The 21828-nt window shown below is 41.0% G+C and overlaps 2 long non-coding RNA genes across 2 annotated transcripts in view; both read right to left on the bottom strand.

The window, feature by feature from the left end:
• LOC310749837 overlaps positions 1-21828 on the bottom strand; it is an 807599-nt gene that overhangs the window by 685417 nt on the left and 100354 nt on the right. The window lies entirely within an intron of this gene.
• Positions 1975-9316, bottom strand: LOC310748705. The gene is made up of 3 exons (XR_014541345.1): positions 9275-9316; positions 6503-6549; positions 1975-2085 (listed from the first exon to the last, which is right to left on the bottom strand). It is a non-coding gene; the product is annotated as an uncharacterized lncRNA (long non-coding RNA).

Consider the following 21828-nt stretch of genomic DNA (forward strand, 5'->3'; position numbering starts at 1 on the left):
CGGCTGCAGCGTCGTGAGGCAGAATGATAGTGACAGACCACAGGCTTGGACCCGGGGCTGCTGTTGGTGCATACTAATCTCCTTCTGCCTTGGGGAAGTTCCCTAGGTAGATGCCATATTGCCCCAGGCATCCCATCAAGCTTCCACATTGCAGAGGGGCTTGAATGGCTCTAGGCTTCCCTGACAGCAAGACTTCGCTACGGCTGCCAGGGCAAGACTAATGGGGAAGCTGAGGAGCACATGGAAAATATGAGCAGCGCAGCAGAGCTGGAGGGGAGCCTGCTGCCACCTGAATTTCAACTATTGGCAAAGCCATGGGGCAGAGAAAGAAGAAGCTGGGAACATGTTTGCAGGCATACTCTCCCCCCCATATGATTTGAACCAAGATAATTGTTTATTTTCAGGCACAGAAACAATGTGTTTAAAGAGCTGAAAGGCAGAGGGAAGTGAATCAAGCTCCAGAACCTCTTCATGGTATTCTCCCACTCTTTCAGGACTTCCAGCTTTTGTAGTTAGGGACTTTGAGGAGTGTTCCAGTGGGTTTCACTACACTCCAACAGCAACACATAGGTACTGGACAATTAAAATGCACGAACCATGCCAGAGATAGAGAATCTGTGGCCTTCTAGATGTTTCTGAACACAACACAGAAGAACATAAGAGTAATGTTGTAGGCCAAGGGCCCAGCTAGCCCAACAGCCTGTTCCTATGGTGGCCAACTAGAGGCCTATGAGAAGCCGATAAGCAACACATGAGTGCAACAGCCCTCTCCCCACTTGTGATCCAAAGCAATTGGTATTCAGAGACAATCTTGTGATAGATAGACTGATGGCCTGATTCGGCACAAGGCAGTTTCCTACATCCTAATTCAGCCTTCCCTTTGGGAGTTGTGGTCCATAAGAACATAGCAAGAGCCTGCTAGATCAGGCCAAAGGCTCAGTATCCTGTTCTCACAACAGCTAACCAGATGCCTGCAAGCAGAACCTGAACACAACAGCACTCTCTGTTGAAAGCTAGTGCGATTCTAGGCTGCATCAAGAGAAGATTATTGTCCGGATCAAGGGAAGTAATAGCACCACTTTGTTCTACCTTGATCAGACCCCACGTGGTATATAGTGTCCAATTCTGGGAACCACGGTTTAAGAAGGATATTGGCAAGCTGGAATGAGTGCAGCCAATCTGATAGAGGATCTGCAAACCAAGCCTTGTGGGGAACGGTTAAGGAAGCTGGGTATGTTTAGCCTGGAAAAGAGGAGACTGGGAGGAAATATAAAGGCCATCTTCAAATATCTGAAGGGCTGTCCAAGGGAACATGGGGTTAGCTTGTTTTCTACTGCTCCAGAAGGAAGAACCCAAACCAATGGATTCAAATAACAAGAAAGGAGATTCCAACTAAACATTAGGAATTATTTTCTAATTCTAAGATCTGTTTGACAGTGGAGCAAACTACCTGGGAAGGTGGTAGGCACTCTTTCATTGGAGGTCTTTAAACAGAAGTTGGGTGGCCGCCTGTCAGGGATTTCCACATTGCAGGGAGTTGGACTAGATGACCCTTAAGCTCCCTTTCACCACTATAATTCTATGATTTTTATGACTCGCAGGAAAGAATGCTGTACAATTCCAATAAAAGCAGAAATGGGAGTGAAAATTATTGATGACCACTTATTCACCCCCATATCTGGAACAGAAATCAATCTAGATAATGTCGGCTTTTTTTGTTTTCAGACCACAAACACTATGTAACACAAAGTAACGATTTCCCCCCTTTTCAATTGAAATGAATGTTGTGGAATGATATAATTATAACGTACTTCCATAAAGTTTCACTGTAGCTGACAGTAAGAAGAAGAATGTGGTCCCCCCCCCCAAAAAAAGCCAAACTGCAGTGCAACAGAAGCAACGCCGCATGCAAATAATTATGTGGCAGAGTGGAAATGGATGCCTTCTTTCATTCCAGTTATCAGGTCTTCAAAGACTTCTTGCATTGTTTTCCAAAGAGTCCTTTCCATTCTCCAAAATCTCTTCATACCTTCAACATGTGGTTATGTATATGTGTATCTGGGATTCCGCCCTGAAAGTCCTGCTCTGAAAAAAGTCCAGATTTAATTGTGACATCCTCCTCCACACTACAACAACAAAGCAAAATCCTGTGTATGCTTAGAATTTTGGGGGTAATTCCTTTTTATAACTCATAACAACAATGCGGATCATTGACCATAATTAAGAGATTGATTGATTGAACTCCTAATGACTACGACAAATATATATATATATTTGTTCTCCTTTTATGCAGGCCTGTTTTTATGGGGGTACTTCTATGCCATCTTATGAGTTTTCTTATTTGTAATGAGATTGTTTTTATCGACTGGGTTTTATTTGTGCATTTCATTGATATTTGTGAACCACCCAGGGGGCTTTGATTGATGGGAGGGCTGAGGGATTTAATATATAAATGCATGAAGAAGAGGGGAAGTTCTCAGCAAAGAGATCTTTATGTCTGGCCTGCACAACTTGACCCACTGAGCAAAATGCACCCGGCTAGCACCGTGATGTGCCAAGGGTTTGGCAAATTATTCCTACCTACCAACTACAAAACCAGACATGTCTTCATTTATATATGCCTTAGATTCACGTGGGAAAGTGATTTATAAATGTGTGAACAGAAGAAAAGGAGAGGAATCGGAGAGCTGAGAATGAATTTACACACAGAAATGTTCACATATACACAGGCAAGCAGGCAAACCAGCCTCAGCACCCTTGCAAGTCTGGGGTTAGGGGCTGGCTAATATTGCAATGGCTCCGCAGACCTTAAGAAAATCAGATTAGAAAGATAGAAGAGCTTCAAGGGTCATTTGATGACTTCAAAACTTGTCAGTGACTTTTCTCCCTTTCATTTTTCCTGGGTCTTCATGACTTTTGACACATATATTTTTGTTGTTTTTATTTTATTTTTTGGACCATGACAAAATTACAGGCACTGCATGCACATCTTGTGGGCCCTGCAGGTCAGGATTTATCTCTGTGGATCAGCTGTATCTGTCTGACACTTCTAGGCCTCCATTCCGCCAACAATCAGGGAAGATTTTCTGCCACAAGGAACAGCTGCTAAATCTCCTCTTTGCTTTCGCTTCGGCTCAGAGGAACCAGCTCAACATGCAGACACCTTTTTGCTTCTTTCTTTCTCTCTCTCTCCCCCCCTTCCTTCATTTACCCTGCTAAGATTTTGTGTGGTCTTCTTCATAATCCTGCGACTTTTGATTACCCATCAAAGCTGATTTTGTATCAGGTTTGTGAGAGGCAAAAATAAAAAGTGCTTTTGCCAGTTCGATATCACAGAATGTGAGAACTGCTGCTCACCCAGGTGATATTTTTTTTACAATAGATATAAAGTGTTTGATCTATTGTCAGTTATCCACTATGCTAATCTTACCAAAATCAGACCTGTCAAAGTTAATGAACATGTTTTCCTTTAGGTCATTAATTTCACCGGGTCTACTCTGAGTAAGACTAGCATTGAGTACAACCCCATGAAACCTGAACAATGCCTACAGTATATATGCATAGGTGGCATAACTTGGAGCAGGTAGATTGGGATCTACTGGGAGATCTCTGAGTGATCTGCCGTGGATCAACAAGGTTGTTAAACAAAAGCAACAAGAAAACAAATTCTCCCAGCTAAATTGGACTGTAGAAAAGAAGAAAGCTAACCTAGAATGGAATTGAGTGTGAATGGAGGATTGTGAACTCTGCGCAATTTTGATACCAAAAGCCCTGGGCCCAGAATATGTTCAGAGGAACCCCTGTTCTGACATTCTGAATGTCTGAATTTTTTTGTAGCTGGCTGTGGCTTGCAGATGTTGGGTCCTTCGAGTACCCTGACGCTGAGTCCTTCATCTCTTGCTTGTAACCACATTTCCCTCAATTTCCCTTCCCATTTTCCATAGGCAGACAGGACTCTATCCCCCCACCCCCTTGCTGGGTCCCTGTTTGCCTCAAGATAAATGTACACCCCTCCTTGCTTTAGCAATTGGTGCAAATGAAACTTGGGAACAAGACTGGATGGGGGAGAATCAGAGACATTCTCTTATTCTACTAAATTAAGAAGTTTTACAGGACTTCCGTGTGGTGGAGAGGATTCCTTCTCCGCCACCCCCGCCCGCTCCTAGCAACTGACAGTGCACTTAACTCCTTAAAAGAGACTGAAATAGCTCTGAGAAAGAGACAGAGGTGACTTTCATCTTGACAAGCCAGATCTCCATAAGCAGACTGTCAAAAAACTAATAGGACGAGAGGGAGGGGGGAGTGGAAGAACCAGGCTAGGATTTATCTTTGATTCCTCCCCCCACTGCTTGAAGGAAATATTCTCTACCTTAAAATTGTCACATTTTGTCATCCTGATAGATCTTAGAGGGACAGAAATCATTACTAAAAAGGGGGAGAAAAGAAAAGAATACATACCAAAATCCCATGAATATTGCTTAGCAGTAATCTGTGTTTTCCGTGCTAGCAGATGGGGGGGCACCAACCCTGCAAGGTGCTCCCAAAATTATCAAGGGGGTAGAGAAGCTCCCCTATGAAGAAAGATTGCAGCGTCTGGGACTTTTTAGTTTAGAGAAAAGGCAAGCAAGAGGTGACATGATAGAAGTTTGTAAAATTATGCATGGCATGGAGAAAGCAGACAGAGAAAAGTTTTTCTTCCTCTCTCCTAACACCAGAACTCATGGACATCCATTGAAGGTGAGTGCTAGAAGATTCAGGAGAGATAAATGAAAGTACTTATTCATGCAGTGCATAGTTAAACTATGGAACTCATTCCCACAGGAGTTGTGCCATGGGCCTCTGGTTGCCACTGTAAGATTACAATGTTGGACTAGATCAGGCATAGGCAAACTCGGCCCTCCAGATGTTTTTCCGACTACAACTCCCATGATCCCTAGCTAACAGGACCAGTAGTCAGGGATGATGGGAACTGTAGTCCCAAAACATCTGGAGGGCCGAGTTTGCCTATGCCTGGACTAGATGGACCATTGGCCTGATCCAGAACACTCTTCTGTTTTTATGCTACATTAGTTGAGTGCTTGGAGCTGTAAGACCATATAGGCAATAATAATGAGATACTTGGACTATCGGCCTGGCCTGTTATAAGACAGTTTCTTATGATCCTAACTTGCTGCACCATGAAATTAACTTGAGAAATTCTCCCCAGCCAAACAGTGTCAGAAGGAAACATGGGACCAAAGAGAAGAAAGAAATAGAGAAAAATATTTTCATCTCTAGTAACACACCAGGACTGTTAGTTTGCTAAATAGCACATTTGCACCATAACATTTGGATGCCAGCATCCAAAGAAATCTCACTAGACTTGTTGAAACTATTGTTTTTACTTCAAAATCCTTCTTTTCTTGATATCGCTGCCCCCTCATGCAGGAACCTCCACACTGGCTGTGAATTTTGCCTTGAAGCAGAATCCAGAACACTGCTACCATAATCACAAACTCAAAGGTGTGTTTTCATGGTTGATGCCCAATTTACCTAATATAAATTACCACCATCTCCCCCTACCCCTTCTTGGTAGTCTGATTTCTATAGTCTAGCCTCTAGTATTTCCTTTCCCATTGACCAGATGCTGAGTCTACCTGTAAGGAGCTTACACAAAATATAACCCTATTGGGATGGTGGTGGTGGTTTTGTACCAGCTCTCCAGCTCTGGCTAGCCCTCTGCACTGAGGTGCAAATAGCCACACCATTGTTTTCCTTTCAGAAATAGCTGGAGGTGCACCTCTCTCAGAAGACTTTTGGATGCAGCTATCGATGACTGAAGTCATTTACGAATGATTTGACATGGCTGCTTATTGTGAATATAACAGTTTTTTCAAATGACTATTTTGTTATGTGTATATGTTGCTTATTATGTTACTGTGCTGTAAACTACCCTGTGTGCATTTGGCAAAGGGTGGTATATCAATATCTCAAATAAATCAATACTAGAGAGAAAGAGAGAGAGAGAGAATCTCAGGTGGAAATTCAAGAAGGGATTTTTAAGAATGTCTGGTGCTTTAAAAAAACACACCTTTTTGTGTTTGCATCTGAGACATTACCTCTATATCTTTCTTTCCATCTATCCATATGCTTGTATACAACACATATGCATATTCAGGCAACTGGAAGGACAAATGCCTCTTGAAGAGAGCCCCTATTTATTTTAAGTGATCTGGTTTGGGAGGCCTTCAGGTGCCATATTTCAAATCACATGAAATTATAACTTTGCAAGAGCTTTCTCCCATGGGCTCAACTACTATTTCTTAAAGGCTTAAAATAGGACACCGGCCAGAGGGGAATTTTCGACTCTCTGAAAGGGATCCCCCCCCCAGTTATGATGACATATTTGATCTCTCCCCCCCCCCTTCCCTCAAAACATTCCTGGAAAATTTTTATAATTGAAGCAATGTCTATTAAATCTGCAGCCCTTTTCCTCTCATCCCCGCCCCCCGCTTCCTGATACCGTGTTCAGCATTTGAGATTTCTTCATCTTTCAATCTCGGCCAGTCTCTAGAAAACAGAGAAAATGTATTGATTCTGAATAACTTACTCTGTTCTGGTAAAGGCACACACGCACATTTATGTAATTCATACAGAGATGATTTCTCCTCAGGACACTTTCCTAAAAGCTAGCTCACTGATTCTGCATTATCACTGTTTTAATTAATCTGCTTTTCAGCTCATCCCAGTTTCAAACAAAATTTTTGGCATCCTCCTTAGTCTGTTTAAAAAATTGCCCAAAGTACCCAACAAAATGTAAAAAACAAAAAACAACAAAAAGTGGTAGAATTATTATTTTTTTTATAAATATTAAGGATCTGTGTTTTTGTCTTGTGACCCAAATACTATTAAAATGTTGGCTTCTGTAAATATTCCTCAATATTAATATTCTGTCAATATTAACCTAAAGTGAAATCTAGCAGGGTATAGATTTCACCCTCAGAAGTGGGTTTTCTCCAATCAAAACCCCCTTTGATTCTCTTGAAATTCATCAAGTGCTTCTCTGAAAATTATGTTTAAGTGAATATTTTGGAGAGGCGGTGAAGGTTAACACAAACAAAACAAAATTCAAACAAAAGCAGGTGAAACTGTTAAGAGATCAAAACAGTCAGTTTTATAGATATTAAAGGGGCTGTGAAAATAACAAAATCTGTTCATATTTATAAAGAAAATCTAGGTCAGTGTCCCGATTCAATTTACTTGGAAAGACTAGTCTGCAGTTGTGGTCCTACCACCAAAAAGTCCCCGTTACAGAAAATTGGTGGCACCTGGCCTCTAATATTAGCCCCACCCCCACATTTCCCTCTTTGAAAAAAGTCCTTTTTCAGGTGTTATAAAACTATAACCATGTTGAAGTTGTTAGACCCACACTTTTTCCATGGTGCAGGTTCCCAGTTATGGGAATACTTGTATATATATTAAAGTGAACATGTTCACAAGTCGCTTTCAGATCTTCAACCCCCAGCAAGCACAACTCCATATATCTAGCACATTTACAGTTTTACCACATCAGAAGGAGGCTGAAATGTCCATTTCCACAGACCAAGGACATCAGTCATACTTCCCAATGTACACAACGGAACCCTCTTTTTCTTTCAAGAAAAAATGCAGTACAGAGTCTTACCTGAATTCTGCAATGATTGTAGATAAAAATGCACACAACAGAAAAAAAAGTGGCATTAAATTACAGGGAATATAATGTATACTTGATGTCCACACACAAACACACACACACACACACACACACACCTGAAACTGTTCACAATAGTGAGAAGCAGCGGCAATCCTCAAAAGAGGGATTAGAAAGAACATCAAAAGGCAAGATCTCCAAGCCTCATTCACACACGCATGTACACAAATTTAACTTCTGAGGTACATGTGTGAACTGACCCCATTCAAACGCAAGTGGTCGGAGTGACACAGAGAGACATGAACCATTCTGACTTAGATCTGAGAGAGACCGCTGGTGTTTGCAAGTCATTCTTTGGCTGCTTTTTTTTTTAAAAAAAAAAGGAGGAAAGAATTAGAAGTTTACAAAATTTGTGAAGATTCTTTGTGAACTGTAGCAATAAAAATCATAGCTGTAAAGGAGACGAATTGTAACTAGAATATGAACAAAAGCACAATGTTCCGAAAACAGATATCTTGTCCTAAGTGGCAGAAAGGAAAGGGGTGTCTAATAACTAAATGACATTCCTGTTGTGGCTGGATAGAAGTTTCTGTGGAATGAATGAAAACCCAGCTATCATTTGATGATGGGGTAACCTCTCAAGAGCCATGGTGGCTGAATTGAGCTCCCTTGTTCAGAAGTAGGAAAGCACTGGATTACAAATCCTGGAGGCAGTTATAACTTTCCATTACTCTTTATGCTCTGGGTGCATCTGTAAGCATGGTTATGGTCACATGTGATCCAGGAAAACAACCCCATGAAGTGATTTATTATCTATTATTATTATTATTATTATTATTATTATTATTATTATTATCTGATCAGGCACACACTTTCTCCTCATCTCAGTTATGAAATCACCAAAACAGAGATGAACATGACTGCTGAATCTTTAGCTCAGCCGAAAATGGGAAGTACAGTATTGCAGAAAAAACTCTTCGTCTTTTGTTACTCGTTCCCTTCTTCTGCCGTTGTTGGTTCAGAATACATTCTGCACAAACTCCTGTGTTAATCAGTAGGGAGGGAATGACACTTTGCACCTGCTTAGCAGCATTTTTTTCTTTATCATTGCTTACACATTCCTAGGTTGAGGTGCTGGGGCTAAGCATCAATTGGCCCCGGCTGAAATTATGCCAAGAAAATGCAATTTAAAATAAATCTCTCTGTGCTTGCAAAATGTGGTGTGTGGATTTCACCCCTTCTTTCTGGGAATGATGTGAGGAGATCTCTCTCTCTCTCTCTCTCTCTCTCTCTCTCTCTGTGTGTGTGTGTGCTGGTGAAGGAAATGGCCCTTTATTTTCCCGAAGCCCTAAACCGATTTGCCACGTTGGATTGTGGGAGGTAAACAGTTAAGGCTTCATGAATAAAAGCCTATGTTTCAGATTCTTAGTCAATATATATATATATATATATATATATATATATATATATATATATTAAAAGTAGGGGGTAAGAAGTTTATTCTTTTAAAGAGCCAACTTTTCAGGGTTAAAACCTTAGGAAGTTATGCTGAGGTCGTTGGATCTTATCCCCCCCTCCAACTCTGAATCATTTCTAAACACATACTTGTAAAATCTTCCTGTGCTCCAGAGGCTAATTTGCAGAAATTCATCCCATTTCATGGCATCAGAAGGAGAGATTTTTGATGACTGCTGAGGCATCGGGGTAAAATAATAATAAAAAAAGGCTGTTCACAGAGCTAGGGGGAGGGTCAGGAGGCCAAACCTTGTGGAGAGGGTGTTGAGGGGGCACCGCAGGGTGCTGTTCCAGGGACGCGAGTGTGGAAGGTGGAGGCCAGGGCCTCGCTTGCTATGCAGAGCCCCCAGTGATTCACCCTTGTGACAGAGCCGCAGACAAGGAGGCGGGTTCTGCAGCTCCGAGGCGAGAGCGGTGACCAGAAATCTGGTCTGTGGTCTGAGAGGAGGGCTGGATTGCTCTGGCTGATCCCTTCCAACTCTCAGCATAAAAGCTTTCTCGACAATTAGGCTGAGGATGCAAGGAGAGGATTTTAACTTGGAATGCCTGACACAGCTTCATTACTGAATGCTATGACTCATTTTAGTTTGGGAAAGGACAGCCGTATTGATTTGTTAGTTTGTGCTTAGCAGGGGGCAGCCGGCAAAACCTCAGGGATAAGGTCTCGATCCAGGGTGGGCTATTGACATGACGGTGGTTTTGCTGTTGCTGGTTGTTGTTGTTTAAATGAAAAGGAACATAAAGAACAGCCAGATAGCTTGAAATTCTGAGTTAGGTGGATTTATCTCTCTCTCTGTGGTTCTTTCAGCTGGAGATGTATAGATTTTTAAAAAAAGGTTTTAAAAGTGTTGCATTGGTTTTAAATCAGGAAACTCACACCCACAAGCTGATTTTTAAAGAAAATGGAAAAAGCACAAGACTTTGAGCACATAAAACCAAACCTCTCCTCTAACTTAATACCAAAATTATTCTTTTTTAAAAGGCTCTTTTTGGCATGTAAACAGCTGTTAATTTTTATTTGTATTTTTAAAAAAATACGTATTACAACATATTTTTACTTGTGCTTTTCCCTTTGTGATTCTGAAGATCTCTTGATGTAACATTTTGGAAGCCTAATTTTGACAAAGCTTTTTTTAGAAGAGAGAAGAAAAAAATCATTCTCCATAGAATAGCACTGATTGCAACAAAAAACGAAGTAAGAGGTGCACCCCAGTTTATTTTTCAAGATTAAATTATCAGAACATTAGCGTATATATTTGTAATGCCTCTCCAAATGTGAAAGGCACTTACTTACCACATATGTGGAAAGAAAAAAGTGCACATCCCCCCCAATATTTATAATTTGAAATGAAAGCAAGAGAATCCTGTTATTTTGAACAACTCTCGAGCTACGTTTCGTGCAACACTGCTTTAATTTTGAGGAGTAAGAGTGAAAGTTATTAACTTCAAAGTCTCTGAGCTGCAAATGTTCTTTGATCTCAAATTCCATCAAATTGCAGGTCAGCTCGAGAAAGGTGCTGTCCAATTTCATTACATTCTCAACCACCGAAAAAAGAGAGAAGCTTTTGCAGGTTTTCATAAACTAACTCTGGGAATTTAAAGAACCCCTCCCCCCAAAAAAAGAGTTTCAAATTTCACAACCTTCTAAGGAGCATAAAGTGTTAGAATAAAGACAGGATTCCCATCAACAGCATCCGTAAGGATAAAATGGAGAATATTTAGGAGCCTCCGTTAGCAGCGGTTAAAACTTGTTTAATTTTAGAAGCGGTTGGTTTCAGAATACATAAATATTATATGGGGAAGCCAATATTATTTTCACATTGTTACTGCAACTGTCACAGTGGTGCACAATTTATTATAGTTAAAAACCCACAAAGATCTTCCCTCTTTCCTCTTCCAAAGAAGAAGCAAAAATGAAGGGAGGGGGGAAGAGAAAGAAATGAAAACCGAAAAGCTAGAAGCATTCGTCTTTCATTTTATGAGACAAAGAACCTTTACATTTCCCTTGTTACGGACGGTATCAGAAGGTGGGAGGTCCACACTGTGAACTGTGTCAATGCAGAGAAGAAATTAAACTGCAGTAAATTGGGGAGGGGGAGCTTTTGTCTCTAACTTAGAGGGGGAAAGTGTCTGTGTGCGCATTTGATCTTGACTCAAAAGAGTTGCTCTTGCAGATTTGCCTGTGCAAGACAGATGGCAGTGTAACCCAGCTAGTAGGCGAAGCTGCCTTCTCTCCCTCTGGGTCTAACTCCTATTATCCACTTGTAAATTAACCTGTCAATTTATCAATCAACACCATCTTGATTCTCCCCCTGTTCCACTGCCCAGCATTGCAAGTGAATTTGCCTCGTAAATAACTGGGAGCTGCATGTTTGTTAGTCTTGTGAATGAGTTTATTATCACATTGATGACTGCTATGAATCACAAATGCTGCCCGTTGCCTGATAAGCTGGGGGGTGGTGGTGGTGGGTGGAAGGAGTTACATACAAACATATTAGTTGAAACTAGTTGGAAGATAAAAGATATGGTGGGGGGTGTAGTAAAGCATTGTAGCATGTGGGGTGGGGGCAACAAAGGGAAATAAACAGATTCCACCCCCACCCACTCCAAAAAGTTTTGGCTATGATCACTATTTAGATGTAGAAGCTTGCTTCTGGAAAATTGGAAATGAACATTCGATTTTATTAGACTGGTGGTGTGTTTTCTAAAACCAAACTTTAGAGAACCTGCATAGTTTCTGATAATGCAACAAGTCTTTCTTTCTTTCTTTCTTTCTTTCTTTCTTTCTTTCTTTCTTTCTTTCTTTCTTTCTTTCTGAGTAGATAAGTAATGCCATCAAAACGGCCTAATAATGGAAAGAAAAAAGCCAGCTGCTCAGTAGTACCTTTCACATAAAAATGAATATTAACACTCCAGATTTGTTATTGGATCAGTTTACGTTTCTTAAAGCTCATTTGATAAATGAAGTTCTTCAGACGGGCTTAACTTCATTCTGAGTTGAGAAATTTGAAACACACGGCTGCAACTTAACAAATATCTACAGAAGCATATTGCTTTGTTACAATATTTGAAAACCTGGTACTGTATAAGACTTGCTCTTTCTTTTCTCTTTCTCATCAATCAAAGCGTGCAGATATTTTGTATGACAGAGGTGGGGAAAAATTCATAATATTATCTTAATTATAACAAAAGTGAAACATCTGGCTTAAATTATTGGTGTTATAGGCTATATACAATCTGTCTCTCAATCTTTATTTTAACCATTATTTGTGCTTTTGATTTGCAATGTAATATATATCATTTGAACATCTAGCAGACAGTAACCCCCAAAATATCATCTTCCTATAGCAGAAGTTCTCAGTGAGATAGAAGACACCATTCAGACTGAATATGAAATCCACATGCATTTTATTTCTTAGGTTTAGCCTACAGGAAGAAGTTGGAGAATATATCAAATCTGTTTTATTAGTGCAAGGAGCAACACATGAAGGACTATAGGCAGAAACTTGTGTTAGGGTTCTGTTCCAGAATGTTAAACTGAATTATACACAGTAATTTGCTGTTATTTTGCTTATTCTTTTTCACCCAAATGCTATATATTTTCTTAAAAGTATTTATCCTCTGGCAGTTTTCACTCAAAATTACTCCTAAATGTACTGTTGAAAGTGATAAATTTCTTTTTCTTTTTCTTTTTTAAAGAGAAAAATAGAAAGACTTCTGCAAGCCTTTTTTTAGTATACATACTTTTTCAACAACAACACACACTCTTCTTTGCTGAAAAGGAAATTATATGCATTTGCAAATCTCTCTACTCGTTAGTAGGTTTCTTCTGCAGAATAATGCAAATAAAATCTTCAAGCTGATGCCTTTCCCAGTCAATTTGGGAACTTAATGCTTTTGTAACCAGGTTTCCTTGGGCTTCAAACAAATCCAGAGCAATGTCTTAAGTGCTCTAGAAAATGTTGTGTCATTGTTTTTAAAGTAATGCAAGATTACCTGCCACACACGCGCGCTTTAACTATTTTGGCAGTTTTGTTTCCTCTCTCCTGCTAAGTCCACACAATTTTCTCCACTGTTTACATGCTCAGGCAACAGCTATAGAAGCAGGTGTGGGGATTTGTCGCGCTGTAGAATCTCCAGCACAATTAAGGTAACAGAACGGGATTACGCTGGACATTGTTGTGGCCTATATATCATTGGTGGGAAAGTAATGGGAAATGAAATTATTTGTTAGAATGCAATTTAGGGAACCTGATAGGTTGTCCATTTTATTCAATTTATAATTAAGATAGTGTTTAAATTTGAAATGAATTCTATATATGCATGTTCAATAGGGGAGAGCCCAACAATAAGAGTGGATTCACATCTCATTTTATCATAAATTGTGTAATAAGCGATAAGGTAAAAACCAGGGCGACTATCCTTCCAGCAAAAATGAAAGAGAGCGACCTCAATTGCCCTAATTCATTCTGCTTTTTCTTTCTGCTTTTTTTTTTAAAGGTCTCTTCATTTTCCCTCTGTTCACATTATTAGCTTACACATGAGTGCATTATTAGCAAGTAACAAAGCCAAACGGGCCCGACATGGAAGGAGTTGGAGATAGGGTTCCCCCACTACAGCTGAAAGGTATTCGTGTTTCGTTTGTTGGGAGTTGCAAAAAAAAGGGGGGGGGAAATAGTTTTATTGCCAATAAGGGACAATGACCTCTCTCTTTCAACATGCTTGGTGGTTGGTCTTTTGAGGGGTAAGGAGAGAGAGAAAATACTGGGGGGGGGGATGCAACATCTGGTAATTTGTGTTACTGAGCTTAGCCAGGGTCTTAACGATGTAAGCAGATTATTTCTTTAAAAAGAGAAAGAATGAACAAAAAACAACAACAAAAAAATCCGGAAGACTCAATGAACTATTTAAAGTTATTAGCCGGTGAATTTGAAAGCTTCAGAAAACTCTTTCGAGATTGGTTGCGCTTGGAAAGGCCTTCTTTTGGGGGAGCTATTCACTTTGCTAAAAAGGGGGTTCAAGAATCTTTTAAATCTGGTCCTCCTAGTGATCTGTTCACGTCCCTTTGTAGCCCCCCTCCATTGGAGCATGATTGGTTTTTATACCATCTCCCAATATTTCATGGAGGAAATTGCAGGCACTCTAGGCTGCAATTATAACACCCCTCTTTCCCACCCAGCAGTCCCATCTCAGAGGCCTCCCCTCCAAAATGCAAGTATGAATTGCAGAAGGATCTTTATTTGCATGTAGAGTTTATTTACTTGGTATAAGCCTGCCATGCACAGGTTTGAAGGCAAAGAAGATGCTTCTTCATTTGGGTCCAAGATATGCCCGAAAAGTATCATTGTCCTACCAGAAGTTCTCAACAGTTCAAAATGATCCTCGCCAGCTTTAGTGTGCAAAGGGGGCTGTGTGTGTTGCCTTAATGTTCATGCACACTTAACGGCATGCACAGGTGCTATGGGCACAGTGCATACAGAGACAGGGAGGAAGTGTATTTTGTTTGCATTTTAACATAAACCTACAGAATTTCCTGAACCAATAGTGAGCCAAAATGCAATTCTTCTCTGAAATAATCACTTCTCCAGGTGCTGTGATGCCCTTCTCCAACCAAAAAAAAAAAAAAAAAAAAAAGTGTACAAAAAAGCATAGATTAGGGGAAGGGGTGGGCAACAGTATGCATATAGGTGAAAGCAATATACAAAAAATGCACTATGTTTAGAGAAATTGATTGGGGGAAATGCCATACGGTAAGAAAAAATGCACCCACAAATGTGTTTTTGTAAATAAAAAGAAGTTTGGAAATGGATTGAACTTAAGACTGAGAAGTAGGAGACCCTGAGAGAACTGAAACTGACAGAGCTATATATCTATATCTATACACACACTCAGAGAGAGAGAGAGAGAGAGAGAGAGAGAGAGAGAGAGAGAGAGAGAGATGAGAAAAAGGGAGTATATCTCTTTAGATTTGGTCAAACTAAATCCCAGAGACAGTGTTATTTGTTTGTTTGCTTGCTTGTTTAAAGAGTGGTAGAATGGATGAGTGAAGAAGGGAGCACTTTTGTATCTTTTAAAGGAATTTCACTCAGTAGAAATATTTCAAGGAAAACCACTTCAGTGTTTTATATATATATATGTTGACTCCTGGGGGGGATGCACAAATTCAGACTCACTCTCTCTCCTTCTCTCTCCCCCACCCCTCTTCCTTTAATCAGATCTCCATGAAATGCAGTGCCTGAAGTATCCACTAGGCTTCATTGTTCAAATAATTAGGGAAACAGATGAGGCATTTTTCTCATGCAATATGAACTGTCAAAATAATGGACAGGGTTAAGGGCACCAACCTGTAAGAGATGCAGGAGAATATATGCTTTTCTTTCATGTGGAAGTCTTCATCATAGGAACTGAAATTAGGTAAGTTATGACAGCTGTGTGGAGAGTTGAGAAACAGGAGAGAGATATCAGCATGTTTGGTGGAAATCTAAAGTTTAAAGCAGTAGAAAAAAATATTGAGAACCTAAGAAGGAACACCCAGCCAACCAGCAGCTCAATGAGGACCAGCATGTTTTTTGGCTAAGGCAGTTTTGCCCCCCCCCTCAGTGTATCATCTCTGACCCCTGACTCTTTGCGACATCATGCATGTGACATCAGGCTGTTGCGTTGGGCCCCCTCAATCAGCTTGAGAAGATGGTGCCTCCGATCCCTGGCATCTCCTGGTACACCTGTGAGCATCCCTTGCCTGAAACTCTTAAGGGTTTCAGAGCAAACAATACTGAACTCACTGGACCAATGGTCTGACTTTTAATGGGTAGCATCTTAGGTTTCAAAATATGTTAAATATCAGGTTTTATTTTTCTCATGTACCTCAATGTCTGGCCATGTTTATGAGAGCTGCTGACTATGGTGCACAAGAAAACAAGATGTATAATGAGTTCTGTCCTATTAGACTTTGAAACTGAAAACTCTTGATAGTTGGCTAAGAAAACACAGCTGTTGTTTTCAATGGTCAGGAAGAGACTGGAAAGAACATCACACAAGTGGGTGGACTAGAGAAATGGCAAAGCTATATCATTGGGTAACCTCTGGAAATGATGGATAGCTTCAAGCTAATTCTACTTACACTTGTTCTTGCCTACTTAGGAGATGATAAAATGTGGGTGGTAGGTGGTAACTAGGCAAAAATCATTGCGTTCTATAGACACTAACCAGGAACTAGGCCCACTTTACCAGAAAGGCTGTGCACTTTATTGTGGCATAAACCATTGCAGGCTGGAGCCCATTTCATAAGAAGAGTAACAACATTGACCCAAGCCTAAGGCAGTTGCTTCAGATTGCCTCATGGGTGGGCCAGCCCTGCTGAGTAGTACTAGCACTGGATGCGACACACAGTTTTTAATAAAACTAAGGGAATATTCACAAATATTTGAAATTTCCAATTTTGCCATACCTAAAGCACAAAGACTCTTGTAGGACATTAAAGGGAAGCGTGTCTATCATGGCATAAGCTTTCATGGATTCATGTCCACCTGATCCCTTCTAAAAGCCTTTTTGACCATGACATTTTGAACTTGCATTCAGAATGTGAAATTATTCCATAGGTTTTGCAGTTTGAGTGCTTAGACTTGTTGCCACGTTATGATGGTTGTGACATCTCTTTAGCCATATGGAATCTCATCAACTGTTTCTTTTCAAAAGCCAACAAATTCTAGAGGGGTACCGATGCTAGCCTGCTCCAGCAAAAAAGAACCCATACTCTGTACTCATGTACAGCCTACTTGTTGGCAGCACCCATGCTCCAAGATGCTGCTTGACTTAATGGGGTCCAGCCTTCTCCAGCAGTCTCCTCCTGCTATGGAACAGGGGAGGCTCAGGTCATCCAGGGTCTTGGAGTCCTCAGATTGAGAAGATGACAGCACCACATTCACATATCCCAAAGATTCCTCTGCTAGCAGCATCACCGGGGCTGGGTTTGCATGTCATTCCTTTTCCTCACCACCACCTGATGAAGAGGAATCTGACTCCTGGTTCCTGACTCTCACAGGTAGTCATGCATATCTTTAGATCAATTGTGGGGGAGCTTTGGTCCTCCAGATGTTGCTGAACTACATTTTCTATCATCCCTGGCCACTGGCCACGCATGTTGGGGCTGATGGGAATTGTAGCTCAGCAACATTTGGAGGGTCAAAGGTTGAATTGAATTGAAATGCTCTCTGTTAACACATAGGCCTTCCTTCTGCTAACATCCTTGCCCATCACAATGATGGACATTTCACTAGTTTGGAAATAAATTGAAGCACATGGCTGGCAGGAGCTTGCCATATATTTAACCCACATGGAAATAATAATAATAATAATAATAATAATAATAATAATAATAATAATAATACGATTCATTTGTATCCTGTAAATTCTGAGACAAAATCCTGCACAGAAGTCCTAGAATTATATGCACTGATTCTGAACTGCTTCAGTTTGGAGAATGACTCTCATCACCAGTTCTCACAGCTGATGAATGTGACAGCTATGAATAATCAAACTGCAGGCTCTCCCTTTTTCACACCACAGCAACCTCCGTTTTCTGAAGTCACTACAGAAGGAATCTGCTTGTGTTGACAAGGATCTTATTCACTGGAGTTTTAGACTGCAGCAACACGGACTTAACTAAGAGCCGGTGCACACACACATATGCATGGTTAAAGGTATTTGATGTTATTCCCCCTGGTCTGCCCAGCTGCATGGGAAAAAAACTTTGCAGCTTTTGCACTAGGCCCTGGGTGAGCTCTATAGAGAAGAGTTCTATTTGCATTGAGGTCAGGCTGGCACTGGCAAAGTCTCATCAGTGAGTAGGCAATTGCAGACAGTGAACATAAGGACATAAGTGCCCTGCTGCACCAGGCCAAAAGCCCATCTGGTCCAGTATCCTTTTCTCACAATGGCCAACCAGATGCCTCTGAGAAACCCCCAGACAGGACCTGAGTACAACAGCCTTGCCTCACTTGTGGTTCCCAGCAACTGGTGTGGTGTGGTGTGGTGTGGCGAGGCCCTCCCGACACTTGGGTCACTGTAGTTTATCTGGATGGTGCAGCTGTGAGGCAGGGCAATGGCTTGGTCAGGACTGTGTGGCTGCATCAGCAGAGCCAATATAGCACTCCTGCCAGTGCATCCACACAGCTCCAGCCTTGCCATTGCCCTACCCTACTCCACCTAGCAATTTCCAGAAAAACTGTGCAATGGATAGTTCTATCAGACCACACTGGCTGCTATGGCTGCCAGGACTTGCTTGCACATGCTGCCAACTTTTATGGAAGAACGCAAACTTGGTAATTCCCTACGTCAACAGACTCACTCCACACCCCTTAAAGATATATGCATATCTGAACATAGGCTTTCAAGAGTTGAGGGTTACAACTCGGTTCTTATCGGTTTAACAGTATCAAAAAATATGTGCTTAATTCTGTATTTTGAGAGGAAGTATAATATATATATTGAGAGAAAATGCACATTGGAATATACAGGGTGTTGCAAAAGTAGGTAAACTGCTTTAGAACCCACTTTCTTTGTTCTTGACTCAAGTTCACTGTCATCATTCACAATATCAATAAAGAAAAACAATCCTTTTATCCGACTCCACTATTCTTTCCAACTGCCAGCCTGAAATTTACCTACCACTTTATCGTGTGTCAGTTATGTGTGCCCATATAATCTGTTGTGATGAATTTCATTGGTTCAACCATATACCTACTTTTGTAGGTGATGCATATTTATTGCTTATATTGAGATTTTTTTGAATGTGCAAATTAATGCTGAGATGAATCAGAACAGAAAGATGGAATTGAACATGTGGAAATGACATGAACTAGGGAGGAAACAGACTAAGAGATCTACAGCAAACCTTTTTGGAACTAAAATATCCACCTAATGAAGTTTAACAACACATCAACAAATCCAGAGAGAACTTGCTGCAGGACAGACCCAAAAGAGAAAATAACAGAACACCACTAGTAATAATGGGACGCAGGCGGCGCTGTGGGTTAAACCACAGAGCCTAGGGCTTGCCAATCAGAAGGTTGGTGGTTCAAATCCCCGCAACGGGGTGAGCTCCCATTGCTTGGTCCCTGCTCCTGCCAACCTAGCAGTTCGAAAGCACATAAAAGTGCAAGTAGATAAATAAGTACCACTCTGGCGGGAAGGTAAACGGCGTTTCCGTGCGCTGCTCTGGTTCTCCAGAAGCGTCTTTGTCATGCTGGCCACATGACCCGGAAGCTGTATGCTGGCTCCCTCTGCCAATAAAGCGAGATGAGCGCCGCAACCCCAGAGTCGGCCACGACTGGACCTAATGGTCAGGGGTCCCTTTACTTTTTTACTAGTAATCACATACAGCTCCCAAGTTAAAACAGTTCAGCACATCATCAGAGATTTACAACCTATTCTAGACAACAACAGTTCTCTTTCTCAAGCTCTGGGAGGAAGACCTTTCATTTCATACAGACAGCTACCCAACCTCAAACAACTCTTCATGCACAATAATACAGCAACCAGACTTAACATGAACACTGGTACCAGAGCCTGCAAGAAACCCAGATGCTAACTTTGCTGCCACATAAACCCAGACAACACCATCACTGGACCCAACAACATCAAACACACCATCTCAAGCCTATTTAATTGCTCATTTTCTAACATTGTGTATGCCATCAAATGCCAGCAGTGCCCTTCAGCTCTCTATATTGGACGAACAGGCCAAACCCTACGCCAAAGGATAAATGGACATAAATCTGACATCAGGAATCACAAGACAGAGAAGCCAATAGAAGAACACTTCAGTCTCCCAGGACATTCAATACATGATCTCAAAGCAGCTGTCTTATTACAAAAGAATTTCAGAAATAGACTTTAAAGAGAAGTTGCTGAATTACAACTTATTAGCAAACTGAAAACTATGGAGAGACCTGGTCTGAATAGAAATATTGGATTCTTGTCTCATTACATATGCTAAAGCTATTTTTGGTCATCTGCATACTATCCCTTGCTTTTTCCTGTAGGACTAATTGCAGTCGTTAACAGTCGTCAACAGGTTTACCATACCCATTGAGTCAATCATCCATCTCCTACTACCCTTCTGAGAAAACCCCCACCCCACCCTCCCACTATATATAAGGGTCTGGTGACTTCTGTTTCAGTGTATCTGAAGAAGTGTGCGTGCACACGAAAGCTTATACCCAGAACAAACTTAGTTGGTCTCTAAGGTGCTACTGGACAATTTTTTAATTTTATTTCGACTACGCCAAACCAACACGGCTACCTACCTGAATCTATGTTTACATATTGTAATTGTTGATTTTATTATTATTATGGTAAATTGCTCCAGGACTTTTGTTGTGAGAAGTGATGTTCATGTTCAATAAACCAAACCTGGCCTCGCTGAATTCCAGGGGAACTTCTGACAATGATGCTAGGTGCTGCTGAATTAGATGGACAGCAATGCGACTTGGCATAAGGCAACTTCATCTGATAAAGTTGGCATCATAGTGTTATGAGTTGGGGGCAGTCTGGATGATGGTCTGTGTGACTTCCAGTTCTTGTGATCCTGTATCTGTGAGATTATAATGTGTAAAACAGAACCTGGTGGATAGGTCAGACTAGTCCCTTTGTCAAGGTCATGACTACAGCTGGCCAGTTAAGTGCCCATCAGCATCTCAAAGAATGAGCTAAGTGATGGTGCACTCCAGAAGGGAGGGGTAAACATTTACCTCACTCCACTCACCCGGCGGGACGCCATGTAATCTTAGGTAGAAGAACAATAGCCAGAGTTGCTGTGTGTAAGAGCTGGATGGTGGACACTGGAAGGTGGATGCTGAAAGAGAGACATGTTTGCTCTGTGCTAGACTTGGGGGTTCTGCTGGAAACAGAATGAGGAAGCAAGATCTGTTTGGGTGTTGATGTGTAAAGATTCCACAGTCTTTTCTAACCCTCATTCCAAGGAAACTAAATTCTGAGAAAAGCACTCTGTCACTGTTTGGAGATTGGGGTGATGTGTAACAATATTATTTTGGCAGCTTAACCACATTTGTTGACCTTCGTAGACATTGCTAGCTTGCTCCAGCAAAACTATCCCTCCTCTGTAACCATGTATTTTTTAATAACCCAGCTAAGGATATCATTTCTTGATAGTGCCCCCTATGGTACAGGGAGAGCAGCAGTACAACACTGCTACTCTTGCTTGATCTCTCAGTAGATAATTACTTTTTGATTCCGGTGGTGTGAATTAAGTATGTTCTCTTTAAAAACGCGGAGCACTCAAAACTCTCCTCCATCCCTACTGGTGGTGGGTTTAAAAAATACCCAAGATTATTCATAGCCTTGACTTTCAAACTTGCTTACTGTGTACTTTTTTTGTTTTTGTTTAGTTTCCCTCCTCAAAACCATCTAATTTCTTGGGATTAATTTACACATTTCTACTAGACCTGAGATGGAAACCCTTGGTTTCCCAACACCTTGGAAGATGGGGCATGCCTCCAAAGCAGGAGATATCAGGGTGAGGCTCTGTTGGACCTGAGCAGCATAAGCTCTCATAAAATCCCCAGAGCTTCTTTCTTCCTTTTGTCAATGTTTCTACCTTAACAGAAAGAAATACCATTCACACT

This window comes from Podarcis filfolensis, assembly GCF_964270895.1.
Source record: "Podarcis filfolensis genome assembly, chromosome: 14".
NCBI lineage: Eukaryota > Metazoa > Chordata > Lepidosauria > Squamata > Lacertidae > Podarcis > Podarcis filfolensis.